At 44.1% G+C, this 22677-nt stretch overlaps 1 long non-coding RNA gene and 1 other non-coding gene across 2 annotated transcripts; both read left to right on the plus strand.

Annotated features, from left to right (window-relative positions):
• The first annotated feature begins 1964 nt into the window (after positions 1 to 1964).
• LOC129656301 (uncharacterized) lies at positions 1965 to 21909 on the plus strand. Its single transcript, XR_008716315.1, has 3 exons — positions 1965 to 3661; positions 4400 to 4593; positions 21705 to 21909. It is a non-coding gene; the product is annotated as an uncharacterized LOC129656301 (long non-coding RNA).
• TRNAG-CCC (transfer RNA glycine (anticodon CCC)) lies at positions 10805 to 10877 on the plus strand. Its single transcript has one exon. It is a non-coding gene; the product is annotated as a tRNA-Gly (tRNA).
• Positions 21910 to 22677: the final 768 nt, after the last annotated feature.

The following is a 22677-nucleotide window of genomic DNA, read 5'->3' on the forward strand; positions in this document are numbered from 1 at the left end:
TTCCATCAACTGGTTGGGCGGACTGAAGACAACACTGGCTGGAGAATCAGGAGCCCTGAATTCTAGAAGGATTTGACTTGGGTCTGTTGTTCCATTTTTACAAAGAGGGGGCTTCCTGGGACAATACTGGAACGGCCTTTCCTGTTCAAAAAGTTTATATACAAATGTGCTGAATCACCCCCCTCGTTTATCATTCCTTTTCATTCCTTGAGGTAAAACCAACTCCAAATCTTGGAGCCTGACAGACTCTGAAATTGGCCCTCATTTTAATTCTCAAGTTCTTAGCATGAGAGCAACATTCAATATGGTTCTGAAATATCTCATGCAAAAAAGTGCCAGAGTCATAGACTGAAATATTTATTTGAATATAAATGAACTCAGATTTGCCAAAATACGTTCCCCCTGTTGTCATGGACACAAATGCCTGACTCTCGGATTTGCATTTCTTTTCTAATGGGTACAATATGTTTCAGCTCCTCATTGGTGCCGGGGTTGGATAGGAGAAGCTCGCCATTCTGTGAGCTCCCCAAAATGTCAGCCAGTGGGGAACTTTTGTGCCTTTGTTCTGCTTCACACACCAGCTGGGAGGATGTTTTCTGTCCCTTGGGGGTCAGGACAGCTGCTTATAAGACTCCTGACCCCTTCCTGCCAGCTCCCTTGGAGTGGATTTAGAGATGCCAGGATGCCTGTCTGGGTCTTTTTTTTCCCCAGCCCAATTCCTCCCACCTCTTGGGAAGTTTCACCTCTGCTTTCTTGTTCTCTAATAGTGAGGGTGGCAGGAATTCTTGCCTAGACATTCCTGGTCCCTGCCGACATCTGCTTCTTTCTCCTATGGGCTCCCTCCTGATCCTAAGTTGCCATCTGCTTCCTCCAAGCTCAGATTCTCAGAATCACATCCTCCCTTTTCCTCTTCACTTAAAAAGAGAAATCCCTAAATTCTCATCTTGACTCCCTGCTTTCACTGAGCACCCTTTCGATTTTTTTTTTTTTTAATTCTAACAGGAAGAAAATTCTTTCCAAAATGCTAATGGGATCTTGTCACAATCTTTCTTAAAACCCTTTAATGGTTTGACCCTGATAGTGAGATAGAGTCCTAAATCCTCACCCTGGCTTTCGAGGCTCTGTTCTGTCTCTCTTTTCAATCTCATCTAAAGCCACCCTCTCCAGCGCTCATTGCGTTCCAGGCATGTGGCCACTTTGTGCTTTTTCTGCTGTGCCGTCTTCCTCTCACCACATGGCCTTCATTCCCTTGGAACATTTTGCTTCTGTCCCCTGAGCAGATACTTCTTAGTTTCCAGGTCTTACCTTAAATGCTGCTTGTTCAGGGAAGCCTTCTCATCTTCCCAGTAGATTATATGTTCCCTAGATATAGATACTCATCACCCTCTGGGTTTCACCTCAGTTGATCTGTCAGAATCGGGACAAAATACTTACCTAATGTTCATGTCCTCTGCCAGTCCTTAGGTTCCATGATGGCTGAGATCATGTCTGTTCTGTTCACCGTTCTATCTCCAGCCCTCTATGGAGTGTGGGGCATGGTAGGTGCCACACAGTTACTTGAATGATGGTGAATTCTTCAGAGTGATTGTCAGAATCAATTTCTGAATCACAAATAGGACTGCATAAGCCCCCAACCCACAACTCTTCCCTCCCCTGACAAAACCAAGAAACGCAGAACTTGCCCCTGTGCTCACTGCTCATGGAGAAAAAGGCCAAGCTCGCCAGCATCCCACGAGGCCCCATACAGTCTGGTTCCAGCCCATCCTCCCAGCAGAGTTTCTTCAGGCTCCTGTCAGGACTCTCCATGCCCCAGGCACACCCACCACCTGAGAATAGTCTCCAGACTGGGGCTTCTGTGCCTTCTCTGCTGAGTTCTTCCTACCCCTTCTCTGGGTGGAGACTCCAACACAGCCTTCAAAACCCACCTGGGATGAAGGCCTGATGCTTCCTCCAGGAAACCCCTCCTACCCCTTAACCAGCTCATCAGTCCTGCTGGATTGTTACTCATGGATAAGTTTTAGTGGACTTCACCCTCGTGTGAGTCACTGTGGAACAGAAACCACGTCTTATTCTCCTCGTGTCACCTGTGCCCACGGTGCCCTGAGGATACGTTTCTCCCCCTCTCCTCCTGTCTCCTCTCTGCTCAGAGACAAGAAAGCACTGGGCCTCCCTTCCTCCCAGGGAAGGGCCCCCTCTCAGCCCTTCCTGACTGAGCACCTCTCATCACGTGTTGATAATCTGGTCAGAGTAAAGACATCCTCTTGAACAAACTGTGCTAGTGGGTGGGGTGTCTGTGTCTTCAAGGCAGGAACAGAGGCTCTGCACCTCCTCCGCCTGTTAATCCCGTCAGACAACCGCCCCGCCACCCTCCTCTCCTCAGCTTCTGCCTCTGAACCCGGGAGGAAGTCGTGGGGTGCGGGTGGCGGGGCGGCGGGGAGGGACTTCCGGCTCAGCTTCAGGAGCGCTGAGGAAGGAGACCTTGCTCAGGTCTCCTGGCAGAGCCTTCCTCCCGGCCTCAGGGTCCTCCTGTAGTCCTGCACGTAAGGGGGTGAGGAAGGGACGTCAGCTCTTGGCCAGTTGCTGGGAATAAAAGGCTGCTTTATTTTCCATTTGACGGTGGTGCCTGGAGTGTTTTCTTCACCAGCCAGGCACCCAGGACCCTCGCTGACTCCCCGTGTGGACACTGAGGACAAGTGTTCTCAATAAGGAATGCCCAGGTTCAAATCCCAGTTCGACTACCTATTGAAGGAGTGACTTTGGACAAGTAACTAGGCTTCTGCTTTCTCATCTGAAAAAATGGGGACAATTAACAGGACCTAATTAAACTGACAGCTTTTGTGCAGCAAAGGAAACAATCAACAAAACAAAAAGAAGACCTGCTGAATGGAAGAAAATGTTTCCAAATGATATGACCAACAAGGATTGATATATAATAGCATATATGCTCAACATCAAAAAATCAAACAACTCTATTGAAAAATGGGCAGAAGAACTGAATAGACATTTTTTCAAAGAGAAAATGCCAGTGGCCAATAGGTGCATGCAGTGATGCTCAGCGTTGCTAGTCATCAGGGAAATGGAAGTCAAAACCACAGTGAGATATCACCTCACATCAGTCAGGATGGCTATCATCCAAAAGAACACAAGTAACAAATGTTGATAAAGATGTGGAGGAACCCTCATACACTGTTGGTGGGAATGTAAATTGGTACAGCCGCTATGAAAACAGTATGGACGTTTCTCAAAAAACTAAAAATAGAACTACCATATAACCCAGTGATTCCACTCCTGAGTATATATCCCCAAAAAGCAAAGACGCTAATTAAAAATGATACTTGCACTTCAGTGTTCATTGCAGCATTATTTACAATGACAAGATATGGAACCTAAGTGTTCATCAGCAGGTGAATGGATAAAGAAGATGTGATATATTACACACACATACATACATACATACATACATACACACAATGGAATACTACGCAGCCGTAAAAAGGAAAGACATTTTGCCACTTGCAGCAACATTGATGGACTTGGAGAGCATTATGTTAAGTGAAATAAGTCAGACAAAGAAAGACAAATACTGTTATCACAAATATAACTTATATGTGAAATCAAGAAAATGCAACTAGCAGATATAGCAAAAAAGAAACAGACACGGGTATGGAGAAGGAGGTAGTAGTTACCAGTGGGGGTGGGGAGAGGAAAAATAGGGGTGGGGAAATGGGCAGTACAAACTACTGGGTATGAGATAAGCTCAAGGATGTATTGTACAACATGTGAATCTAGCCAATGTTTTGTAATAACTGCAAACAGTGTGTAACCTTTAAAATTGTTTAAAATAGTTAAGAATTAAAAAAAAGAAAAAAACCAGGAACATCAATAGTATTGACTTCTTAGGGCCATTGTGAGGATTAAATGAAAGATTCTGAGCACAAATGCCTGGCACTCAGGAAGCATTGAATAACAATTAGGGATACCTCTTAAGGCAGAAAGGTGATGTGTCTCTCTTGTTCAGGGTTGTATCTGTCATGCCTGGACTGAGCCTGACGCAGAGCTGGTACTCAATGAATGCTTATTGTATGAATTGTTATTATTGCTATTGTTCATAATGTGTAGGAGATGCTCAATAAATCTTTTAAAATGAATGAATGGATGGATGCATGAATGTCTAAAGTTGATCTCCAGTACATAAGCTCGCTAGAAGAGACTGTTTTAGTAAAACCAGATATATGGACACAGACCAGAGAGGCCTTAACTTTGAAATTCTCTGATATGCCAGCAGGATTTTTAGGTTTGAATGGTACTGGCATTTTAGTAAAAGCAAAATGGTATTTGGAGGGTTTATCTCTTTTAAAATATTTATATTGGAATATAGTTGATTTACAGTGTGGTTTAGTTTCAGGTTTCCCGAAGAGTGATTTGGTTATACATGGCACTGGCATTTTGGAACAATCACATGATGGAAACAGTGTTGCTCAGTCATTCCTGAGGACTTGCTGTCCCATGTCTGAGTCCCTGTCCCACGTCTGAGTCCCACAGACACAGCTGAACCAGGCACTGTCCCTGCCTCAAGGAACTCCAAGCTCACGGGTGAGATCCTGGGTAATACCTGGGGGATGGTCTCAGGTGCCCACCCTGTGGGGTCCCAGCTCCAGCTCTGTCATGCCCTTGGTGCATTACCAGAAGATGCCCCTTCCTTTCTCTGGACATTTTCCGATGGGTCTGGACCAGGTCAGTCATTTTTGCTTATTCAAGCAGAGGAATCCTTTGCTTCAGGGCAAATGCTGTGTGAAAGGTGAGAACAGAAAGCAGATGAAAAGGGAGTTGGTGGGAAAGGGGAGACAGGCTCCGTCTCCCACTGCCCCACCTTGAGAACTCTGAGACTGGTGAACAAAGGGTCCCCCCCATCAACAGCATTATTCATGATTCCGAGGTCATGCAACAAAATCAGGTCTGTCTTGGACTATCTAAGGAGGTTTTCTTCTGTTTGGATTTATTTTTGAAATGTATTTTTATTTCAAATAGTTTAGAGAAAAAGTCTGAAGAAAGTACAGAGAGTTCCCATATAACCCACTACCAGGTCCCCATCATCATATCTTACCTAGTGTGGTAGATTGATCCCACTTAATGAAACGATATTGATACGTTTTTATTAACTGAAGTCCACACTTCAGTCAGACTTCCTTCAGTTCAGTTCAGTTCAGTCGCTCAGTCGTGTCCGACTCTTTGCGACCCCATGAAGTGCAGCACTCCAGGCCTCCCTGTCCATCACCAACTCCCGGAGGTCACTCAGACTCATGTCCATCGAGTCAGTGATGCCATCCAGCCATCTCATCCTCTGTCGTCCCCTTCTCCTCCTGCCCCCAATCCCTCCCAGCATCAGAGTCTTTTCCAATGAGTCAACTCTTCGCATGAGGTGGCCAAAGTACTGAAGTTTCAGCTTCAGCATCATTCCCTCCAAAGAAATCCCAGGGCTGATCTCCTTCAGAATGGACTGGTTGAATCTCCTTGCAGTCCAAGGGCCTCTCAAGAGTCTTCTCCAACACCACAGTTCAAAAGCATCAATTCTTCGGTGCTCAGCCTTCTTCACAGTCCAACTCTCACATCCATACATGACCACAGGAAAAACCATAGCCTTGACTAGACGGTTTTCCCCTAATGCTCCTTTTCAGTTCCTGGATCCCACCTGGGATCCCACATTACATTTAGTCATCCTATCTCCTTAAGCTCCTCTTGGCTGTGATAGTTCCTTGGATTCTCTTTTTTTGTTTGTTTGTTTAATGTCCTTGATAGTTGTGAGGAGTGCTGGTCAGGTATTTTACAGAATGTTCCTCAGCTGGAATTTGTCCAATATTTTTCTCATGCTTAGCCTAGGAGGGATGACCCCAGAGGTGAGATACCATTTTCATCTCATCATATCAAGGTACATACAACCCACATGATTTATCATGTTTATACAAACCTTGATCACCTGGCTGAGGTCATGTGGGTCAGGTTTCTCCACTGAAAAGTGACTCTTTATTCCTCCCTTCTGTACTGTCTTCTTCAGAAAGATGTCACTGGTCACAACCCACATGTACACATGGGGAGTTAAGTTCCACCTTCTTGAGGGCAGAGCATCTACATAAGTTATTTGGAATTCTTCTGCGAGAGATTGGCCTCTTCCTCCTATTTATCGATTCATGCACTTGTTTATTTATCTCTGTATGGACTCACTGATATTTGTTTTATACTTTGGCTTATAATCCAATACTATTTAAATTACTGTGTTGCTCAAATTGGATCCAGGGGGTTTTAATTTCAGAAAGACTTGGGTATTGGATGGTCCTGGCCCAGGAAAGGACATCACAGCCGGGAGACAGAGTTTGGTGTAGAGGAGGGAGGGAACTCTTGGTTCTGGGAGGTTTCCACTGTGTTCTATGCTGCAGTGAGTCCAGGCAGCTGCTGCTGCTGACATTTTGGGGCGGTAGGAGAAGTGGAGGCACCCTCCCTCCTACACCTTTTGAAGAATTAGAAAAGAACTAGAGAGCTAAAGAAAAGTGGGCTTGGATGGAACGCACTCTGTTCCCCTGAATGGTTTGGATTACAGGCTTTATAAAGGCAGCCATGTGTACTCACACCATCTCCTGTTACTGGTGTCACATGTTGAAAAGCACGTTAGGTAAACTGGGGAGCAAAGGAATAAGAAAACCTTGATGGTTTCATCTACAGGTGTGCCTTAAAAACAAGACCTCCTTAGTGGGAGCAAACAGAGTTAGGGTGTGTGTGTGTGTGTGTTATTGTGTGTGTGTTTGTGTGTGTGTTTGTGTGAAGACTGGTCCTGATGATTCACAGCATCTGTAGAAGGGAAGGCAGGACCCCAACATGAGAATCCAGCAACTGGAAAGGGGCTGTTGGAGGAGACCCGAGTTTCAGTGCTGCCCATTCATCCACTTGCCACATAACCCTGCCTGATGCCTATGCCACACATCTGTAGGTCTTGGTTTCCTTACCTGTAACGTGTGGGAGTTAGGAGCAAAGAGTATAAAACAATGGGAACACGGCTAGTTATAATACTCCCTATCATTAGGTTTTTACAGTGCGGCAGATGCTACATTAAGTGCTTTACATGCGTCATCTCATTTCATCCCTGTAACAAACCTGAGAGGTCAGCGACTTTATCCCCATCTCACAGATGTGGAACCAAGTTCAAGTACGGTGAGGCCAACAGATCAGGGAACAATTGTCATTGAGAAGATAGTTTGCTACTCAGAGTTTCTCAGAGTGGGAGCACACCATGCTTGGGAGGGCCACACGGGGAAGCACCAGGGCTGGTCAGGCATGCTGACTAGTGCAAGAGAACACAGTTGATGGCAGAGCTAGAATTTGAATCTTTTTCCCAGGACTGGGATGTTTATGATTCAGAACGCAGATCCCAGGACAGATTCCCCTGAATGCTGTGCAACTCAGGCAATTTGCATCAGCTTCCTGTGCTTCTACTTTCTTGTCTGCAGATAGGATCATGGTAGAATCTGCCATGAGGAAGGAGGTAGGAGAGATGGTCCTTGAAGGAAAGCCTGTGTAAGGACAGCTGAGACAGCTTCAGGATGCAAATGCATACGGTTTAAGCTCATTAATTCAGACTTCAGTGGTTTGCAGTCTAGGATGATTTGAAGCCAGTAAAAACCAGGCTTCCTTTTCACTATTAATAAGAATGTAAACAAGATTAGGTGGGGTGTGCAGAGAAACTAAGGTAGACCATTGTTATCATAATATTGCAAGGGAATGTTAATTCACACAAGCAAACAAACTATTTTCAACTACTCTGAGGCTGCTGTTTACATATAGCAGCATGCTAATTGCAGATGACTCTCCTATTCCTCTGTGAAGCTTTGGGTCCAATCTGTTAGGTTTTAGTGGGAGAACCTTTTACATGTGAAGGCAGCTAACCTGCTTTTCTTTTCAGGTTTTAAAATGCTCTGTAATTCAGACTTTTGATTTTACCTTGGCATTCACCCATTATCTGAGGGTCCCTGAGATTCAAGGATGATACACACAGAAGAGTTCTGAGCTGGGGAAAACTGCAGAGAGCTTTAGGGCATGGAGATGCTCAAGTGAAGGCTTCTCAGGAGAAGTGAGGGTCGACATGGGTCTTGAAAGATCTTGAGTTTGGCCTGACTTGGATCCTGTTCCTCAGCCCATACCCCTCTCACCAGTCCTCTGCACCCCACCTGTCGATCCCTTTTTCTTTAAAAATATTTTTCATTTTATGTAAATAAAATATAGTGTAGCTGATTAACAATGTTGTGATAATTTCAGGTGGACAGCAAAGGAATTCAACCACACGTATGCAGGTATTCATTCTCCCCTAAACTCCCCTCCCATCCAGGCTGCCACATAACAATGAGCAGAGTTCCCTGTGCTATACAGTAGAACCTTGTTGGTTATCCATTTTAAATATAGCAGTGTGTACATTTCCCTCTCAAACTCCCGAACTATCCCTTCCTCCCATTCTTCCCCTTTAGTAACCATAAGTTCGTTCTCTAAGACCATGAATCTATATCTGTTTTGAGAATAAGTTCATTTGCATGATTTCTTTTGAGATTCCACACATAAAGGATATCATATAATATTTTTCTTTCTATGACTTCACCCAGTATGACAGTTTCTAGGTCCATCCATGTTGCTGCAAATGATGTTAATTCATTCTTTTTAATGGCTGAGTAATATTCCACAGGGTATATACACTACATCTTCTTAAACTATTCCTCTATAGGTGGGCACTTGGGTTGCTTCCACATCTTAACTATTGTTAACAGTGCTGCAATGAGCACTAGAGTGCATGTATCCATTCGGATTATGTTTTTCTCCAGATATATGCCCAAGAGAGAGATTGTAGGGTCATATGATAGCTCTATTTTTAGTTTTTTAAGAAACCTCCATACTGTTCTCCAAGGCTTCCCGGATAGCTCAGCTGGTAAAGAATCTGCCTGCAATGCAGGAGAATCCGGTTCTATTCCTGGATTGGGAAGATCCCATGGAGAAGGGATAGGTTACCCACTCCAGTATTTGTGGATTTCCCTGGTGGCTCAGATGGTAAAGAATCCATCTGTAATGAAGAAGACCTGGATTCAATCCCTGGGTTGGGAAGATCCCCTGGAGGAGGGCGTGGCAACCCACAGTACTCTTGCCTGGAGAATCCCTTGGACAGAGGAGCCTGGTGGCCTACACAGTCCATGGGGTTGCAAAGAGCTGGACATGGCGGAGTGACCAAGCACAGAACAGCACCGCACATACTGTTCTCCATCTTTCTTAACTTGTTCTACCTTTCCCATGATGCTCAGTGGCCAGATTGGAGCCAACAGACCAGCCCCTGTGGGTAGACGCCACTCCTAGAGGGATGTGGCCAGGCTGTGTGGATATGGAAAGTCCTAGGAGTTGCCTCTCCTTTGAACTCCTAGGACAGGATGGGAGAGTAGTAGTCCTCAAATCTGGCTACACAGCAGAATCACATATGAAACATTAAAAAATATTGGATTCCCAGGTCCTACCGCAGATGAATTAAATCAGTAGGGTAGAACATCACAGCTGTAGGGTTTATTATTTACATTTCTCAAAGAGACGCTGAATCCCGCTATGCCTTACGTGGTTGTCGGACCCCTCTGTGTGTTTTCCTTGCTTCTCCCTCATTAACGAACACAACTAATCCATTACGTAGATTAAATCAGCCAACTTTTACTGAGTGTCTGCTTTATAAGAGGAATGGAACCACAATTTGGGGCTCCAAAGGTGGATGACATAATTTCTGCCCTCAGGATGTCACAGTTCAGTGAGAACTGTGAAAATAAAATGGTACCCAAGTGTGTTTACTGCTGTTGTTGGTGAGGGAGCACTATTGTGTGGGAGCACGGAGGAAGCCATGGAGACAGCTTGGAGGGGGATGGGGAACACTTCCTAGAAGAGATATCATCAGGGATGAACCTCGAAAGGAAAGTAGGAATTCTCCAGGCTAAGAAGAAGGAAGGGAATTTGGGGCAGAGGGAAGAACACACTCGAAGGCCAGGAAGTTTGAGACTGGTTTATGCATTTATCACTATGTTGGGCAGAGTTAAGCCTTTTACATTCAAGAACCCTTCATAATATTATAAGGTAAGAACTACTTTTACCTCCAATTTACCAGTTAGGAAACTGAGGCCTCGGGGTGCTGAACAATGTGACTAAGCTCACACAATCAGTAAGTGGAGGAGTTGAGATGAAAACCACCCTGCACCCAATCCTGGAGCAAAGAGTTAGTCAAGGGGAAGGGAGTAGGGTGGGGTGGGTAGGAAACAGGGTGGAGAGGTCCCTGGCCAAGGGTCACGCCAGCAATGGAATCCTGTGTTTGTTGACTGTTGTATATGGCACCCCATGATTGCTGAAACACATTTTCTTTCCTTTTGTAGCTAACAATTCCTGCTTGGACTGACTTTCAGGGCACTGCCCCTCAGCAGCCCTCTCTGAAGCCATGTAGATCCAGCCATATGAGGCTCTGGACCAGAGGCAGGGTCCCCTCTTTACAGGGGCCACCAGCCTTTGCGCTCCCAGGTGAGACTGTGGAGCTCCCTGGCTCTATGGGGGAAAATGTCACACTGTGATATCAGGGCACAGATGGCATCATTTGGTGACTTCAGGAGTTCCTGTGCTTAAGGATTTGGGGCAACAAGGACCCTTGTTCTGGTGCCATCTTTGGGTCCCCACTAAATGCCCACAGTTCCTCTGGATGTTGTCCATGGAAGTGATACTGTGTGCAGATATCATCTATAAGAACGACATTCATGAGACTTCGCTGGTGGTCCAGTGGCTAGGACTCTGTGCTCCCAATGCAGGGGACCCAGGTTTGATCCCTGGTCAGGGAACTAGATCCCACATGCTGCAACCAAGAGTTCGCATGCCACAACTAAAGATCCTATGTGCTGCAACTAAGACCTGACTCAGCCAGGTAAAATAAATAATTTTTTTTAAAAGAATGACATTCTTGTGGAAGAGCTGAGATATGGATTTTAAAAGGCAAGAGCTCTGAACTTTGTTTTGGGTGGACCCCATCTCCCTTTTAGTGCATTAAGTAAGTAACCTGCTCATGGGTAGGAGGGGTAGGATGGCCTCATAGTAGGCAGCGTTAAGCTGTTCACCAGGGTGTCATTTGTAACTCCTAAGGCTAGTTTCAAGGGACAAGGACCACTTGGTATTATAACAGAGCTCAAGTGGAAAGCTATACTCACAGACGTTACACTGACAAGACGGCTTGTTCAGAAAAAAGCATCTCTGGGAATCCCCTCTTGCAGAGCCAGATGAACTCATCTGAGGCACAGGCTCCAGTCTATGTTAAACACGACGGGGATGAGAGAATTAATTAAAGGGAAGGGTCAGGATTGATCTCAGTGCTTGAAGCCTGGAGCCTTGGTTTGACACATCTGTGACAGCCTGATGTTTGTGGTAGGTGCCCTTCAGAGTGTGTTTTCTCCACACAATGCAATAGAGAAATGAGATCAGGAGGCATTAATGGGCTATGGTTCTTCGATAAGGCTAGTCTAAATGGCACCTGGGTGGGAAACCCTTCTGGAGCCCTTTCTGGAAGGAAGCAGCGTAAGGATATCTGGTGTGACAAGCAACAGCAGATGGATTCCTCTTGTCCCTTTGCTCCATGCCAGGCCCTTTGTGACTGCTGCACAGCTGTGCCTAGCAGTATTGTTTGCAAAGATCCTGTGGTTGAGATTGGAGACTTTGAGTGTGAGACCACTCCTATAGAGGGAACCTGGAGCTGACTTGGGAGCCGGATGGACCTGTGTTTGAATCCTGGCTTTGTCAGTGGCTGGCTTTGCTCCTCTTGTGTAAATTGAGAGTGGTCAGTACCTGCCTCACCAGGCTGCCAAGGACAAATGAGATGGTGCAGGGAAAAGGCTGACTGCAGAGCCTGTCATTCAGGGAGGACTCAATGCAAGACCGTGTTAGTAGAAGGGGTTGGGGGAGTCCATAGACCAATTGTTTTTAAAAGGTAGACTTTATTGCTATTGAGGTATGGTGAGGGCAACAGATCAGCCATAGTTACCATTGAAAAGACTGTGCTACTCGCAGCTCCCAGGAGATGGGGGGGGGGGGCAGGTTACACCCTGCAAGACCAAATGCGGAAGCACCAAGTTATTCAGGAGGCAGGAGCAGAGACGGGGAGCGCTGGGCAAGGCAGGGCAGGCAGGTTTCAGAATTGCTAGTCTGGATAATTTCAGCAGGCTCGGCGGGTGCGGGGCTGTCCTAAATTGTCTGTCACATGGTCCTGGGGTGATTCTGGCCCCAGAGTGTAAGAGCCCCGAGAGAGTCCAATAAAGAAAGTGGTTGGAGGGTAGGTTTGGGTTGGTTGGTTTGATCTGAAAGCCTCAGTTGCAGGGGAGTCGTTTACTGTCTCTGGTAATTAACAAGCCCTTGGGAGAGGCAGTTTCTCCCTAGTGGGCAAGGCCCTCCATGCCAGGGCATCAAGAATACAGAGAATAAGCAAGCACAGTTAATAACACAAGTGAAGAAGGCAGGTAGGTAATAGGTGATCCCTGAGCATAGTGGCTGAGGGCTGAGTTTTGTTGCTGGACTGGGGGAAACAGGGACATGTGGGGGAGGCTCCTGAGAGGGGGTGTAACCTGAGTCAGGGCTTGAAGGAGGACACAGGGAAGGGCTTTTCCAGTCTAGGAGCAGACAGTGGGAAACCATCTTCAGAATGCTTCAGGGCAAAGGGTGTGGTATCCGGAAAACAAGCCTGCAAATGTCTGATGGGACCTATTCATGAGAGGCAAGGGGTCTGGAATTGTGTGTGTTTGTGTGGAGAAGGCAATGGCACCCCACTCCAGTACTCTTGCCTGGAGAATCCCATGGACGGAGGAGCCTGGTAGGCTACAGTCCATGGGGTTATGAAGAGTCGGACATGACTGAGCGACTTCACTTTCACTTTTCACTTTTCACTTTCATGCATTGGAGAAGGAAATGGCAACCCACTCCAGTGTTCTTGCCTGGAGAATCCCAGGGACGGGGGAGCCTGGTGAGCTGCCGTCTATGGGGTCGCACAGAGTTGGACACGACTGAAGCGACTTAGCAGCAGTAGCAGTAGCAGTGTGTGCTGCAATGAAATATTCTGAGAAGGTACTTGTCGTTGCTTGAATCAACTTTCAGCAGATTCATGTGTTGGTGGGTGTGGGCCTAGAGCCATGGTTCTTGAGCTGTGATTCTTAGCCCTGCTTTGCAGGCGTGACTCACCTGAGAATCTGTGCGGAAATACTGATGCCTGGATTCCTCCCCAGACCAGTGACAGCAGAATTTCTGGAGGACGGGCCTTTTTAAAAATTCCTAGGCAACTATAATACCTGCTTGAGAACCACTGTTTAGAGACAGAGACCAGTAAGGGGGTGTTGGCACAACCATCTAAAAGCAGTGGGTTGAAAAATCACTTTAATAAAAGTTGGCACCAGCATTTTTATAGTAAAACATAGCATAGAATAAAACATAATCAGAACATGTCACATGTATTAAGTGCTATCTCTCAAAGACTTAAGTATAGTCCTACACACACACACATGTACATACATACACACACAAATGTGTGGGTTGGGTGGTTGTATGAAATGTATTTGGGTAGGTCTTAGTCAAAACCTAGAAGGGAGAGGTGGAGTCATTCCTCACCAGGGCCCCAGGCTACAGGGCATGCTCAGATACCCCAGGTGCTCTCAGATGCCTCCCTTTCTGAAGGGCAGGGACTGCATCTTGGTCCTCTCTTTGTCCTGCCTCAGCCTGGAGCAACCAGGTGGCTGGACAGGAGCAGCAGAGGCCAAGAGAAGGTGGAATTTGTGGCCAGTCAGAGATATCACATTCTTCCCCCAGGTCTGCCACGAGAGGCCGTGGGACTTAGCACACCAAGGAGACCTTCTGAGATGCTCCCCAGGACCTGACCCTGGAAGCATCACCAGAGAAGCACCTGGAGGTACCTCTTACACGCCGGGAGATGTTATAAGAACCGGGTGCTCAGCCAGGCAGTGCGTTAGCTTCCTGTTGCTGCTGTAATGAAATTACCACAAATGTAGTGACTTAACACAAATTTATTCTCTTCCTGTTCTCGAGTCCAAAAATGAGTTTTATTTGCCCCAAATCAAGGTGTGGGCAGGGCTGCATTCCTCTGGAGGCTCTTCAGGAGAATCTACTTCCCTGCCTTTTCCAGCTTCTAGGGAGGAGTTCTCAGCTTATGATCCGTTCCTTCATCTCCAAAGGCTGCAGTGTAGCATCTTCAGATCTCTCTCTTTGACTCTGATCTTGCTGCCTCTCTCATATAAGGACTGTGATGATTAGTCTGTGATTACAATAACCTGGATAATCTGGGATTATCTCCCCATCTCAAGATCCTTAACTAAATCACATCCACAAAGTGCTCCTTGCCATGTAAGGTAATAATATAGTAGTTTATGTATTCAGTCGTGTCCGACTCTTTGTGACCCCATGGACTGTAGCCTGCCAGGCTCCTCTGTCTATAGGATTTTCCAGGCAAGAATATTGGAGAGGGTTGCCATTTCCTTCTCTAGGGGATCTTCCCAACAACCCAGGGATCAAACCTGTGGCTCCTGCATTGCAGGCAGATTTATTGTGGAAAATTCTGAAAGAGATGGGAATACCAGACCACCTGATCTGCCTCTTGAGAAATTTGTATGAAGGTCAGGAAGCAACAGTTAGAACTGGACATGGAACAACAGACTGGTTCCAAATAAGAAAAGGAGTACGTCAAGGCTGTATATTGTCACCTTGTTTATTTAACTTATATGCAGAGTACATCATGAGAAATGCTGGACTGGAAGAAACACAAGCTGGAATCAAGATTGCCGGGAGAAATATCAATAACCTCAGATACGCAGATGACACCACCCTTATGGCAGAAAGTAAAGAGGATCTAAAAAGCCGCTTGATGAAAGTGAAAGTGAAAGTGGAGGGTGAAAAAGTTGGCTTAAAGCTCAACATTCAGAAAACGAAGATCATGGCATCTGGTCTCATCACTTCATGGGAAATAGATGGGGAAACAGTGAAAACAGTGTCAGACTTTATTTTCCTGGGCTCCAAAATCACTGCAGATGGTGACTGCAGCCATGAAATTAAAAGACGCTTACTCCTTGGAAGGAAAGTTATGACCAACCTAGATAGCATATTCAAAAGCAGAGACATTACTTTGCCAACAAAGGTTCATCTAGTCAAGGCTATGGTTTTTCCTGTGGTCATGTATGGATGTGAGAGTTGGACTGTGAAGAAGGCTGAGTGCCGAAGAATTGATGCTTTTGAAGTGTGGTGTTGGAGAAGACTCTTGAGAGTCCCTTGGACTGCAAGGAGATCCAACCAGTCCATTCTGAAGGAGATCAGCCCTGGGATTTCTTTGGAAGGAATGATGCTAAAGCTGAAACTCCAGTACTTTGGCCACCTCATGCGAAGAGTTGACTCATTGGAAAAGACTCTGATGCTGGGAGGGATTGGGGGCAGGAGGAGAAGGGGATGACAGAGGATGAGATGACTGGATGGCATCACTGACTCGATGGACATGAGTCTGGGTGAACTCTAGGAGTTGATGATGGACAGGGAGGCCTGGTGTGCTGCGATTCATGGGGTCGCAAAGAGTCGGACATGACCGAGCGACTGATCTGATCTGATCTGATCTGAAGGTAATATATTCACAAATTCCCAGACACAGGACCAAGACATGGACCTCTTTGGCGACCATTGTTCTGTCTTACACAAGACTTATATGTTGCCATTTTTGTTTGCATTGTCTATATCTCCATTAGACAATGAGCTCTTGAGAATAGGAATTTTATAAGATTTGTATCCTTGGCATGTATCACATTGCTTAACACAGTAGCTGTTGGCAAATAGTAGTTTTTTGAGCAAAGACATCCTGACCTCTTCACCATATTGATAAAATCATTGAAGATTAGAGAGATGAGTGGCTTAAGGTTTTGCAGCTATAGTGGCAGAGCTGGATTCAGAACCCAGGTCACCTGAGTCTTTCCACTCTCCTCCGTAAATAGACAATGGCCCAAAGTCAGCGCACAAGATATTTTATCCTGGTCCCCTGGGATGACACTGACATTTCTCCCAACTCTACAAGATGAGGATATTTAGAAGGACATGGCATCCATACAGAGTATAAGAAAGGGTCCAAACAATAAATTTCAGTCCTGCTTCCATTTTGTATCAGTTAGCTATTGCTGTGTAATGAACCACCCCATAATCTAGAAGTTTAAAGCAACATAATTTATAATTTCTCATTAGTCTATAGGTTGGTGGAGGGTTCTGTTGACATAGCTTGACTTGGCTGATCTTGGCTGGGTTTCTTCATATATGTGTGGTCACCTACTGGGTCAGCAGGGGTGTTGGCTTCTTTAGAATGTTCTGAGCTAGGACAAATCAATTGACTCGGCTCCATGTAGTCTCTAATCCTCCAGTGGGTAAGTCTGGGCTTGTTTTCATGATGATAGCAGGGTTCTGGGACAGTAAAACTTCTCAAGCTCAGAGTTGGCTCATGGTAACCTTTGTTGCATCCTCTTGGCCAAAGCAAGTTGGAGACTGGATTCAAGAGATATTGCAACATCCCCATTTCTTTATGAGAGGACTTACAAAGTCACATTGTTACAAGGAGGGAAAGAAAGTTGGAGCCAGTTGTATAATTAATCTACCCATGGCTTGACCTTATCTTGACCTCATGACTGGTCTGTATTGTGCTTAGTGGCTCAATTATGTCCAACTCTTTGCAACCTCATGGAATGTAGCCTGCCAGGCTGCTTTGTCCATGGGGATTCTCCAGGTAAGAACTGGAGTGGGTTGCCATGTTCTCCTCCAGGGAACTTCCCAACCAGGGATCAAACCCAGGTCTCCTGCATTTCAGGTGGATGCTTTACCATCTGAGCCACCAGGGAAGCCCCATGACTGATCAAGTTTCTTAATTTCTCTGATCTCTAGTTTCCTCATCTGGAAAATGGAGAGTAGTAATAATATCACATTTGGTGAAAATTAAATAATATAAGACATGCAAAACACTGAGCAGTGCCCAGTGGGGTGCTCCAAAAGTCAGCAGTTGCAATGTTCAATAAGATTGGAAGTTATTATGATTACTGTTGTTGTTACTTTTGTTACATAATAATTATTCTTCTTATTATAGTTATGACAAGGACTGGCAGAAAAACATGGTTCTGATAAGAGATAACAGATACTGGCGTGGGAAGTCTATTTGCTGGGAAAGGGAGGAGGCCAAAGCAGTGCCATTTTCCAGCACTCATAAAATTCCATCATTATTGGGCAAGCACCATCCTTGTCTTCCATTTCATAAGGAGATGACTGTTGTTAAATATATACATATATATATATATATATATGTATATGTATATATTTTGGGATGGTGTGGGACTTAAATTCAGAGGACCTGGATCCAAATACAAGTTCTTATCAACTGTGAAATTTGGGCAAATTCTTTACCTCTTCAAATCTCAATTTCTTTATCTATAAAATGGAGATGAGAGTACCTACTTCACAAGTCTGTTACATGAATTGAATCAACTGATACAGGTTAAAAAAAATAACTGTGTAAGCAGGAAGGCATTAGGCAAATATTAGGTATTATAATCAGTCCTTTCCTTCTTGTCATTTGCATCTGTGCCCTCAACATCTCAGACTGTCTCGGGATGATGGAGCATTAAGAAGATGATGGAAACTTCTTGGCGCTCTGGTTATCTATAGAGCAGGAAACTTATTTTCACTTGTGTGATTTTCCAACAGTTAAACACACTTAAAAGTTTTCATAAAAGGGGAAAATTCCAAGTGTTCAACCTTCTAAAATCAAAAAGAATGACTCACAGGTCATTAGCATCCTTGGAACATAGTGGCTTCTGTTTTATCGCTATTAAGTAGGATTTAGCTCTATTTTATTAAGGCAATTTTTACAATCATGTGAGAGGTTAATGCATTTTGCACATAATCCACTGCCTAGCTCACTAAATGCTGAACCCATTAAAGCCAAGCCACGCAGGGGAAGATTTCAAGACAGAGTGACAAATTATGAGTGGTGTGGAATGAGTGACAAAGTATCTGAGGGTGTTTTTTCTCTTCTAAGTTTAAAATTTGTTCTCAAGCAGGAAAAGAACAGGGTTGTCCTGGCAAAAATACTTATTTTAGGAGTGTATTGCTGCAGTGGGTAAGTGCCACTGGACATCCATGATGTCTAGGTGTTAAAACTGCATGCACTCAGAGAGCCTCCTTTATGCTATTTCTAGCCTCCTTGCAAGCTAGGTCTCCTTTTATTATTTCTCTACATCCCAGGACCTGAAAGATAATATCTGCCAAGAATACTGCATTTATTAAGCAATAATTGGTTTCTCCTCCCACAGTACTCTCTTCATCAAAGACATAGTTGGTTGGAGTTTTGAGCAGTAGCCTCTCATAGAGATCCCATGGCTTTCTGAAGCTAGGAGAAAGATGCCGGGGCCAGATCATGAAGAACTTTGTGAGTTTTTCAAGAGAGTTTGAGGCTTATCCTTTAGGACGTAGGAAGCAGTGCAAGTTGTTTTTTTTTTTTTTTTTTTTTTTCATTTTAAATCAATTGTACTGAATTATGTTACACACAGTAAAATATACCCACGTATGCATTGTAAGTGTACAGTTTGAGGAATTTTAACAAATGTATTCGTTCAAGCAAACACCACTGCAATCAAGACACAGAATGTTTCCATCACTTCCCAAGGGTCCTGTGTACCTTTTCAGCCAGTTCTCACTCCCACCCTCTCCACAGGCAACCACTGATCTGATTTATGTCATCTTGTATGTTTGTTGAGCTTATTTCAGAATTTTGCAGCATGTGTTTGATTCATGTTGTTGTATGTATCATTTCTTGGTTCCTTTTCATTGCTGAAAAAGTAGTTCGTTGTATCAGTTTCCACGATTTGTTTATCTATTTGCCTGTTGATGCACATTTGGGTTGTGTGAACACTCATGTGTGAATCTTTCTGTGGACATGTGTTTTCATTTCTCTTGGGTAGATGCCTAGGAGCAGAATTGTTGGGTCAGATGATAAGCGTATGTTTAATTTCTATCAAGCTGTTTTCCAAAGTAGTAATGCTTAGTATTCCTATCAGGAGCTCTACATCTTTTAAACTTGAGCCATTCTGGTGGATTTGTAGAGGTTTGGAGTTTTAATATGTGTTTCCCTAAGGATTAATGATATAGACATCTTTTGTGTGCTTATTGAGGACAGGATTGTAAGCAGTGGAATCATAGGATCAAATTTGTGAAGCAAGATGCCAACCATGTTCTCAAATTTATTTCTTCTCATCATTCCTGCTGAAGAGCTACTACAAAGTAACAGGGACATTCCACATGATTTCTGAAAACCACTAACTTATCTTAGCCATTTATCTGAAATATCTGATAATTTTTGCAAAAACAATTTTTTTTTTTAATGGAGGAGGAGAGGGACTTCCCTGGTGGTCCAGTAGTTAAAAATCCACTTTCCAATACAGGGGATGGAGGTTTGATTCCTGGTTGGGGAACTAAGCCCATGCACTGCAGCCACTGAGCCTGCACGCTATAGCCTGTGCTCCATGAGAGAAGCCTGCACACTGCAACGAAAACCTAGTCCAGCCAAAAAAAAAAAAAATGGAGGAGGAGAATGCTGACAGAGGCAGGCTGCTGATGGCTTGCTCTGCTCGTCAGTGGTTGGTGGAGTGAGTGAAGTACATCCACTCTGCGTCAGCCCCTTAATTCTTCTTGGTACAGATGGAATTAAAGAAGGGAAAATCTCTATGTCAGAAGCTTCTGGCAAGAGAGGAAGAATCAGGATGCAGTTTTCCTACAGCTACGCCCAAGACTGCAAAAAAGAAAGAAAGAAAAAAACTTCCGTTAGTATCCTATTACCTAATTTCCCCACCCCCACTTTTTTTTTTTTTAATAGCAATAGAACTTTAAGCAGGTCAAGTGGCCATCTAGAATAAAATTTACATTTCCTATCCTCCCTTGCAATTAGATATAGCCATATGATTTGATTTCTAGCTACTGGAATGTGAGTAGAAGTGGTGAGGGTCATTTTCAGAAAATATTCTTTATTTTCCCTCACCTTCCTACTGCTGGCTAGATTTTGGACTTGATGGCCGGAGTTGAAGCATTCATTTTGGATTATGAAGTAGAGACCATGGGCTGAGAAAAGAGGATCCACAAGGTTGAATGAACCAGAGCCCCTGACATTAGAACACATAGCAAATCTGACAGCTTCTGGATTTCCCACACTTGAGAGAGAAATAAACTTGTATCTTCTTTAAATCACTCTTACTTTCAATTTTCTGTCATTTATAGCTGAAGCTAATTCTGATTTATAAACCCTAGTGCTGATTGCCCTCATTCACTTTTGGAAGAAGATATAGTGATTTACTGATCATCGATGGACTATCCAAAGCAAACCAACCACAAACATCATCAACAAGAATGAGTAAATGGTGACAAGCTGCTGGTATTGTGAAGACTTAGCGATTCAAAGAGAGGGACTGAAGGACCAATCTGAACATTCAGCACAAATAACACCGAGCAAAAGAAATATTTTCAGGAATTGGGGGGAACTTTAAAAAAAACCTTTAACTATATTTTTAGTGAGAGTTGGGATGATGTTATGTTGATTTAAAAAGATCAATCTTAATAAAGAGTTCTTGAAAAGGCACAACTTCCTTTTTTCCCCTAACTCATCAAGATTGTACATAGCTGAATGATAGCTTCAGAAACCAACCTGGTTAAGAAACCAGCTTGAGAAAATTCTCCCAACACTCAAATGATTATTATGTGGAGGAGGAACAGAAACATTGAAAGAAAAGGAAAGAACTTTAGAAAGAATGGGGCAAATTAACCAAAAATTGGCACAGAGGGCTAGATCCAGGAAATTCACCATCCATTTAAGGGATGTAAGGGAAATCCCAGCAGCAGAGAGCTTAGGGAAATGAAATTATGATCTAAGAAACGCTAGAAGAAAATGTCCTTGAGTGGAAAAACATAAAATCATCTTTATATAAAAATATGCGCCAAAGGTCTGGAAGAAATACTGAAGGAAGTAAAAACTTGAGTTTATCCTACAAGTATCAGACAGAAAAAGCAACGAGAAAAGAGGATCAGATTGTTGTCTGATTTATCTTCAAATGATACTCAAATATAATGAAAAATATTTATGAAACTCTGAGGAAAAATAATTGTGACCTTATAGTTTTTCTCTAAAAATAAACCATTAAAATAATAACTGGTTACTTGCTACATGTCTGGCACTGTTCAAAGTGCATCTGCTGAACTATTTCATTTAACACGCACAGCAACTCCATAAAGGAGGTACTATCATCAGTTACACAGATGAGGAAATGGAGGACACAGAGAGGTTAAGTAACTTGATTAAGGTCACATAGTATAGGTAGAAGGGACAGATTATAAACTCATGCACTTTACCACCACACTACACTGCTTCCTAAAATAAGATGAGAAATATTAATTTCCTAGTTGGGGAACCAGATTTTAATCAAATTCTCCTACATGTATGTGTTAAAGTCTACTATGATAAGTCATTAGCGGGTGCTATGGAATTTTTGTGCTTGGGAATCCAGTCTATTATTTCACAGATGAATGACTTACAGCTGCTGCTTATTAAATGCTTTCTTTTTATCAAGTACTGTCACCCAAAGAGGAAAGCTAAAGGGAAGGACCTGGATGACAATTTCCCACCTGCATGGAGCACAGAGAAGCTCAGACTTGGAAGGGACCATGCCTATCAGAGGAGAGGACCACCTTCACCATTTCCAGAGTCTACTTACAAACCCCGTCAAAGGCAAGCTCAGTCCCTGATGCAGGATCCGGTGTCTTCATCGGACACCTTGGTCCTAAACAGTCCCGACTTCAAATCCCAGGTTGCCCTTGAAGGTTTGAGATAGAAATTGATCTTGAAGTCTTGGCTGGTTTACATGAAAGTGAAAGGAACAATGCTCTTATCTCCCGTTATAAGCTTTAAATGTCTTTCTAAAGGGCAGATCGTGCTTGTAATAAAAAAGGAAGTGTTTATAAAGATTGTGATGCAGCTTCCCAGGGGCTGATTTTGAAGGCATGGCTCCTGGATGTCTGGAGAATCCACGAGGGCTCAGTGGGTCCCTCCATTTCCTGACTCACTTATGTATTCATTCATGCTTTCATTCACTGACTTTTTTTTTTCACACACATCCATTCAATCAGTCCTCCATTTATTTGTTTCATTCATTCAGTACGCACTTGCTAGGCTTCTATGGCTTATGTGCTGGTCAGGGAAACAGGCTCCATGTCTGGGAGGTTCTGCCATGCATATTCTCAGACTCAGGTTACTGACTGTGAAAAAGCCTGCAGATTTCCAGAGCACGAGGACTCTGTGAGAGTGGCGACTCCTCCCAGCATCTAACTGGAACGAGGACCAGGACTGTGAACCAAGGGGCAAGGTCTGAGCACACGTCATAAGTCATTTAGCCCTGCTATCCCATCCTAGAGAGGCAATTCACTGGAGAAATGTGGCCATAAAAACTTGTGAATAAGTTAAAAAGCACTCGAGTTTGCCATCTAGAGTCGCATTTAACAATGAGGATCTAGGTTCAGGTCACATTTTCCAGTGCTGCTATCTGA

Source organism: Bubalus kerabau, chromosome 6, assembly GCF_029407905.1.
Source record: "Bubalus kerabau isolate K-KA32 ecotype Philippines breed swamp buffalo chromosome 6, PCC_UOA_SB_1v2, whole genome shotgun sequence".
Taxonomy (NCBI): domain Eukaryota; kingdom Metazoa; phylum Chordata; class Mammalia; order Artiodactyla; family Bovidae; genus Bubalus; species Bubalus kerabau.